At 41.8% G+C, this 7,780-nt stretch overlaps 1 non-coding gene across 1 annotated transcript; it reads right to left on the bottom strand.

Annotated features, from left to right (window-relative positions):
* Positions 1–3,298: 3,298 nt before the first annotated feature.
* LOC112739252 (small nucleolar RNA R71) lies at positions 3,299–3,405 on the bottom strand. The gene has a single exon (XR_003170187.1). It is a non-coding gene; the product is annotated as a small nucleolar RNA R71 (small nucleolar RNA).
* Positions 3,406–7,780: the final 4,375 nt, after the last annotated feature.

Raw genomic sequence — 7,780 nt, 5'->3', positions numbered from 1 at the left:
ACGTTGGGGCAAAAGTTAGGGGTCTAACTTTTGCTCCAACGTTGGCCTCCCCTTGCTTATTCATGGCGCCAACGTTAGCCAAAAAGTTAGGGGCTAACGTTGGCGCAAACTTTTGCTCATCCAGGGAGTGTTTTTCATGCCAAAAGTTAGCCAAAAAGTTAGGGGCTAACTTTTGCTCCAGCTTTTGCCCAAAAGTTAGCCAAAAAGTTTGAGGCTAACTTTTGGTCAAGCTTTTTGCTTCCTGGTTCATTTTCAATTAATCCAAAAGTTTGAGCTAAAGTTTGAGGCAAACTTTTGCTCAAACTTTTTGTCCTCTCTTCCTCCTAGCCATTCCTCCTTGCTTCAACCTTTCTCCAAGCTTTCTTCACCTATCATTAATCAACCAAACACATCAAAGCTATGCTCAAAATCATGAGATATTCATTCTTTCATAATATGTGACAATTATAGCATAAAACCTCATGAAATAGCATGAATTCATACATGGTTGATTAAATCAAAGGAAACATAAAAATCTACCCAATTGGCTTGCTTATGGCTCAAGAAAGTGCATAATTCAGTTGAAAACAAAAGAAAAAGGCTAGTGAAACTAGGCTAAGACGACTTGTCATCACAAACGTTAGTGACATTCACCTTTGTCACTAACGTTGGCCAAGCTTCCATAAGCCACGTTAACTCCCACGTTAACTTAGTTAACGTGGAAGCTACCGTGGAGAGAGCAATTGGTCGCCAACGTTAGAGACACTTATCTTTGTCACTAACGTTGGGGTGAACCACCAAGAGCCACCATGAGCAACGTTAACTCCCACGTTAACTTAGTTAACGTGAAAGCTAACGTGGAAAAAGAGGTAATGAGTCAACGTTAGTGACACTCACCTTTGTCACTAACGTTGGAGATGGCTAGCATGACGACGTTAGAAGCCACGTTAACTTAGTTAACGTGGACTCTAACGTGAGAGAGAGGGGCACATTGGAACGTTAGTGACAAATGTAAGTGTCACTAATGTTCTCGAAGGATTGGCAAGCTTACGTTAAGAGCCACGTTAACAAAGTTAACGTGGACTCTAACGTAGGGAAGAGGGAGGCTTATCAACGTTATTGGGAAAGGTAAGCTCCAATAACGTGTGCGAAGGACCAAGAGGCAATGTTAGTGGCAACGTTTGTGCCACTAACGTTGAGGTTAATGTGGCTCATACTTGGGTGAGCAACGTTAGTGAAAAAGGTGATTGTCACTAACGTTCTCGAACCCACACTTTCACTTAACGTTAACACCACTAACGTCCTGAGCTAAAAGTCCCTACCTACTTCACACTTTCCCTCTGCAAGCACAGCTAAGCCCAATGAAGAAGATAACTGCTTCAAACTTAGGATCCAAAGGCCCATACCCAAGACTTGAAGAGTCAACTAGAAGATCAAAAGAGTAGTATATATAGGAGTAGCTTTGAATTAGTTGAGGGAGCTGGAAACTTTAGGGAGCCTTTGGCCTAGAATTACTCTCTGTATTTTACTTTCTCTGCACTTCTAGTTTACTTTCAGCATGTATTTTCCATCTTTGTTTTCATTTTCCAGAGCTATCAACAACTAAACCCCTTTCATTGGGTTAGGGAGCTCTGTTGTAATTTGATGGATCAATTTTAGTTTTCATTCTCCTTCTTCTATCTTTTCTCTTGATTTTACTAGAAAGCTTTCGATCTTCATCCAATTGGGTAGTTATCTTGGAAAAGAAGCTATTCATACTTGGATCTCTTCTGAACCTTGAAAGAGGAATGAAGGGATCATGCTAGAAATGCTTTCTCATGCTGGACCAAATTGGGTGTGGATGGATATGTGACTATAATCCTTCCAACACTTGATTTGGGAAATGCATGTGGTATAATCATTGACCATACTTCAGCTCTTCTCATGAGCAATTGACCAAGGAATTGGCTATTGATCAAGATTTGAGAGATTGAATTACAAGGAATTGTAATTCGATCACTTAAGATTGCCAAGGAGATCAATGAATGCATTGATTGAGGAAGAGATGAAAATGAACTTGATCCGAAGAACGCAACATCTCCTGAGCCTAATGAACTCCCCATTTCTGATCTTACCCATTCTCTTTAATTTCTGCCATTTACTTTTATGAGCAATTGCCCCATCCCCATTTAAGATTCTGCAATTTACTTTCCGCCATTTACATTCAGCTCTTTATTTCCAGCATTTACTGTTACCACTATTTACTTTCCCGCCATTTAATTTTTTGAAATTCTCAACTCAAATTCTGGTTCGCTCAACTAGAACATTCCTTTAATTAAAGTTGCTTGATCAATCAATCTCTGTGGGATTCGACCTCACTCTATTGTGAGTTTTTACTTGACGACGAATTCGGTACACTTGCCGAAGGAAATTTGTTGCGAGACAAGTTTTCTGCGTATCAAGTTTATGGTGCCGTTGCCGAGGATTGATTTTGAATCAACAATGATTAAATTGGAGGATAACTAGATTGAGCATTTTTAGTTTGTTTGATTTAATTTTCTGTTTGAGTAATTTACTTTCAGTTTTAGCTAATTTCTCCCCCTCCCCCTACTTTTTCATTTTTTTTTAGTTATTTACAATTCAATTCACTGACCCACTAACTGTTTGATATATTGCATCACTCACACTAACAGTAATTCTAACAGAAATACTTTCTGCATCTATTTTCCTTGCTTGTGCTTTGTTAGTTTTATGACAGGGAGAAGAAGCGAGGCTTCAACTTCCTTTGATTCAGAACTTGAGAGGACCTTCCTTAGATTAAGGAGGGAAGCAAGAGAAAAATGAGTAGTGGGTGCCGAGCAAGAGGAGGAATACTTTGAACCAAACATGGAAGAAAACATGGAAAACCATCATGAAGAAGAAGCTCACAACCATGGCAGAGAAGGTCGAGCAAATCATGCTGGGGAGGAGAGAAGAGTTTTAGGCTCTTACATCAATCCAAACCCAGGAAACTGTGGAAGTAGCATTCAAAAGCCGACCATCCATGCCAATAATTTTGAACTAAAACCGCAGCTCATCACCCTTGTTCAGAACAGCTGTTCGTTCGTTCGGAGGAGTCCAAGAAGACCCCAATCAACATCTAACCACCTTCCTGAGTATATGTGACACGGTGAAGTCTAATGGTGTTCATCATGACGCCTATAGACTGCTCTTATTTCCATTCTCACTCAAGGATAAGGCAGCCAAGTGGCTGGAGTCTTTTCCGAAGGAGAGTTTGACAACTTGGGAAGATGTGGTGAACAAATTTTTAGCCAGATTCTATGCTCCCCAAAGAATCAACAGGCTGAGAGCTGAGGTCCAAACTTTCAGGCAACAAGATGGTGAGACTCTATATGAAGCATGGGAGAGGTTTAAGGACCTGACAAGGAGGTGTCCACCAGATATATTCAATGAATGGGTGCAGCTACACATTTTCTATGAAGGCCTTTCTTATGAATCAAAGAAAGCAGTAGACCACTCATCCGGGGGATCTTTGAACAAGAAGAAGACCATTGAAGAAGCCATAGATGTCATTGAGACTGTAGCAGAAAATGACTATTTCTATGCTTCTGAAAGAGGGAACACTAGAGGAGTGATGGAGCTAAACAATGTAGATGCTCTGCTGGCCCAAAATAAGCTCATTACTAAGCAGCTGGCTGACCTCACCAAGAAGATGGAGAGGAACCAAGTAGCAGCAATCACCACTTTATCAGCAACCCAAGAAGGAGTGAATGAAGAAGCAAAGGGTAGTCAGGAGCAAGCCAACTACATTGGGAATTCATCTAGGCAAAACCATGATCCATACTCCAAGACCTACAACCCTGGATGGAGAAATCACCCAAACTTTAGGTGGGGGAATCAACAAGATCAAGGCCAAGATCAGAGACGTCACAACCCCAACAACAATGCAGCTCACCAACAATTCACACAAAGAACATATCAACACCACCATGACAATACCTCTCCACACCCATATCAAAACCAAAATAACACTCCTCATCCTTCGACTTCTAATCCCAATCACCCATCATTTGATGACAGACTCTCAAGGATTGAGAATCTACTTGAAGGCATAGGCAAAGAGATTCAAGATAACAAGGCGTTCAAGGAGGAAGTGCGAGCAAATTTTAAGAACCAGGGAGACACCATCAAGAGGTTGGAATCTCAAGTAGGGTATCTCTCTGAGCAGATTCCCAAACCTACAGATGGATTCCCAAGTGACACAGAGAAAAATCCGAGAAGAGAAACAAAGAAAGTAAGGTGGAAAGATTGCAAGATGGTCACTATAAGTGATAAGGAGACTGAGGACAAGCCAAACAAGCCGTCAGAACAACCTGGAGATACCTCAGCAGAGGAGAAGGAAAAAGATCACCAAGAACCAAAAATCTCACAACAGGAGCTGCTGAGACTCTATGCACCATTTCCTCAACTACTCGATGGTGCTGTGGAGAAGAGAATATACTCAAGATTTCTTGACTTGTTTGCTTCTCTGCATGTAAACATACCATTCATCAAGACCATCCAACAAATGCCTGCATACATCAAGTATATGAAGGAACTGCTTCCCAGGAAAAGCTCACTCAAGGGAGGCCAAACTATAGTGATGAACAAGGAGTGCAGCGCCCTCATTCAACCAGAGTTGCCTACAAAAAGAAAGGACCCAGGGAGTTTTCATATCCCCTGTGCCATAGGAGAAACAATGTTTGATAGAGCACTCTGCGATTTGGGAGCAAGCATCAACTTAATACCCTTATCCCTTGTGAAAAGCCTGCAGATCAATGAGATAATGCCCACAGATGTAGTCATCAGGCTGGCTGACAAAACTCAAAAACAAGCAATAGGAGTGGTGGAAAATGTGTTGGTAAAGGTTGGGAAATACTTCCTCTCAGCAGACTTTGTCATATTGGACATGGAAGAGAGTTACACTGACCCAATCATATTGGGAAGACCATTCCTAGCTACAGCCAGAGCACTCATAGATGTGGAGCGAGGGGAGCTAATTTTGAGGATCCATGATGAACAGCTCACCTTCACTGTTTTCAAACACTCACAAGAAACAGATCAAGAGAACAAAGAACCAAGGAAGGATAACAGTGAGATACTGAAGGAAGAGATGAGTACTGAAGAACAACAAGCTCATCCGGAGATTCCCTTGGTTGATGGACAAGGAAACAAGCAGCTGTCACAGCTCAAGGAAAAGCTGGAAGAACCTAAACCACCAGAGGCATGTGAAGACAACATCAAAATTCCTTTAGAAGAAGAGGCCACAAAGAGTAAGACAACAGCACAAGGAACAAAGAAGAAGGTACCAAGGAGGTGGAGGAACAAAAAGATCCCTACAGAGGACTTCTCTCCAGGGGATAAAGTGATTTCAGCTTACTTCCCAGATATCCCCCCTGATCTCCCCACTGTGCCATCTCAGCTACCTAAGGTCTTCGCTATCAACAGAGTTCTCTCCTTGGAACATGTAGAGATCATTGATACAACTACTGGATATAGGTCTACTGCCAGAGGAGAAGACTTGAAGCACTATCGACCTCCCTGATGAAGGCGAAACGTCAAGCTAGTGACTCTAAAGAAGCGCTTCATGGGAGGCAACCCATGTTTTATATGCTTTTAGAAAATAGTTAATAAGTCAATTTTTATGAATTCCAACCCAAGCTTGACTAACACTTGGTGAAATCCTTGTTATGCAGTATATAGTGAAGAACAAGTTTGGTGTTCAAAGCATGCCAAGAAAGCATGAATGCAACTCAGAGCATGCTAGTCTTGTAGCTTTGAACAAAGACTTTTTCATCACAATGCTCCAAACTAAGTTTGGTGTCACCCAAGGTGCCACGAATATGCATATAAGGATGCACAGTTAGTTAGTTAGTTAGTAGTCATGAATAAACAATCTAATTCTTTTTCCTTATTATTCTAGCCGTAAAGTTTAAATCTTTTTTTTATGATATTGATTTTTTTATTTTATTTTTATAGGGAAAAGGAAAGGAGCATTGAAGAGGATTGATTGGACAATTAAATGAAGAAGGTTTGGACACCACAAAAGGAGGATACAACACACATGCACCAAAGGGGGATGTATTGGAAAATGTTGCCATGCAACATTGAAGAAAGGAGACCCTTGAAGACCGAACCAATAGCCCTCATAAAGATGACGATCCTTGTGCTCATGCTCTGCAAAACCCCATCCGTCCATCCAACAACCTCCACATCAATCCATACCTTTCATCCCCTCATCATCTCCCTATATAAGTGAGTCCTAGTGCGTACTTACCCCTCACACTCGAATTCCCACTCTCCACACTTCACACTTCCGGCATCCAAAATTCCTTCATCACACCTCGTCCTAACCAACCAAATTCCTTATCTATCCGTACCTTCCAATCTCCTCACACAGCAACTCAAGTTGATGGCATCATCAAGCTCCAAGAGGCAAAAGAGGAAGAAACCAATGGAGAGCATTCCTTTCGATCAGAAGATATTCAAAACTGCATTCCATGAACAAGAATTTGAGCAGATAAAGCTCAAAAAGATACTGCCCGAGTTAACCTTCCAAATCAATGAAGACGAGTGCCCACATATTCGGGAGAAAATTGAACAAAGAGGGTGGCAAAGGCTCACGAATCCAGAGGGGAAGATCAATGCAAACCTCATCAAAAAGTTTTATGCAAATGTGGTTAGAGAAGACAAAACCAAGGCCCCAACCTTCAAAAGCTACGTAAGAGGAAAGGAGGTGGACATCAGCCCAAATGCTATAACAAGAACTCTTCACCTGAAATTACCACATTTTGATGAGCTCAGTTATCATGCAAGGATAAATAAGAGCCCTGACAATGATGAGCTCACAGAAATCGTGACTGATATCTGTGTTATAGCAGCTGCTGGGAGAGGTATGCAGATGGGAGACCTCGATTCATCAAGAGGGGAGACCTTAGCCCAGAGGCCAAGGGATGGTTTGAACTCGTAAGGAGGTTTATCCTCCCAGCTGCAAATAATTCAGAGGTCAATATCAATCGAGCGACTATGGTACATTGCCTAGTACAGGGTGGAGAAATCAATGTGCATGAACTCATAGCTGAGGGGATTCAAGAGTCAGCTGAGAAGGTTGATCCGGGTGCCAGGCTTTGGTACCCCAGCACTATTCTCAGATTGTGTACAAGAGCCAAGGTAGTCTTCGAGGATAGCAATCCAGACTGGGTGAATCTTGGGAGGCTAGTTACACTCCAGCGTCTGATCTATACTACTCCCGCCCAACAACAAAGAAGACCCCAAATAGGAAAGCAAAAAGCGAAAGAAGGAGCTCATCAAGAAGAATCTCATCAGGAAGAATATCAACAAGAGGAACATCATGACCCAGCCAACTTGAATATGAATCACCTTCTAAGAGCCATTGAAGATTTGGGGATGAGACATATGGAAGGACAAGAGCAAATACTAAACCTTCAGTCCAACTGGATGAGCCAACAAGAAGAGTGGTAGAAACAACAAATGGAGCAGCAACAGGAACACTACTCCTAGCTCACTCAATCCATCCACCAAGTTACTGAGAGGCAAGAACGTCAAGATAAGCACTTGCAAGAACTCAATCAGCGGCAAATAGCTCAGATGAAAGCATTCAATGAGTTCACTGTTCTTAATGAAGGACGGCAACTACATAGGGAGGAGTTCAACGTAAACACTCAAGCCAAGTTGAACTACATGTCTAGTCATATGCATCATCTACACTATGCTATCCCTACATATGATGAGGTTCAAAAAGATTTTGTGGAACAAGAAGAAA

This window comes from Arachis hypogaea, chromosome 13 (genome assembly GCF_003086295.3).
Source record: "Arachis hypogaea cultivar Tifrunner chromosome 13, arahy.Tifrunner.gnm2.J5K5, whole genome shotgun sequence".
Classification (NCBI taxonomy): domain Eukaryota; kingdom Viridiplantae; phylum Streptophyta; class Magnoliopsida; order Fabales; family Fabaceae; genus Arachis; species Arachis hypogaea.
The sequence above is the reverse complement of the archived record's forward strand: the minus strand, read 5'-3'. Positions and strand labels throughout refer to the sequence as shown.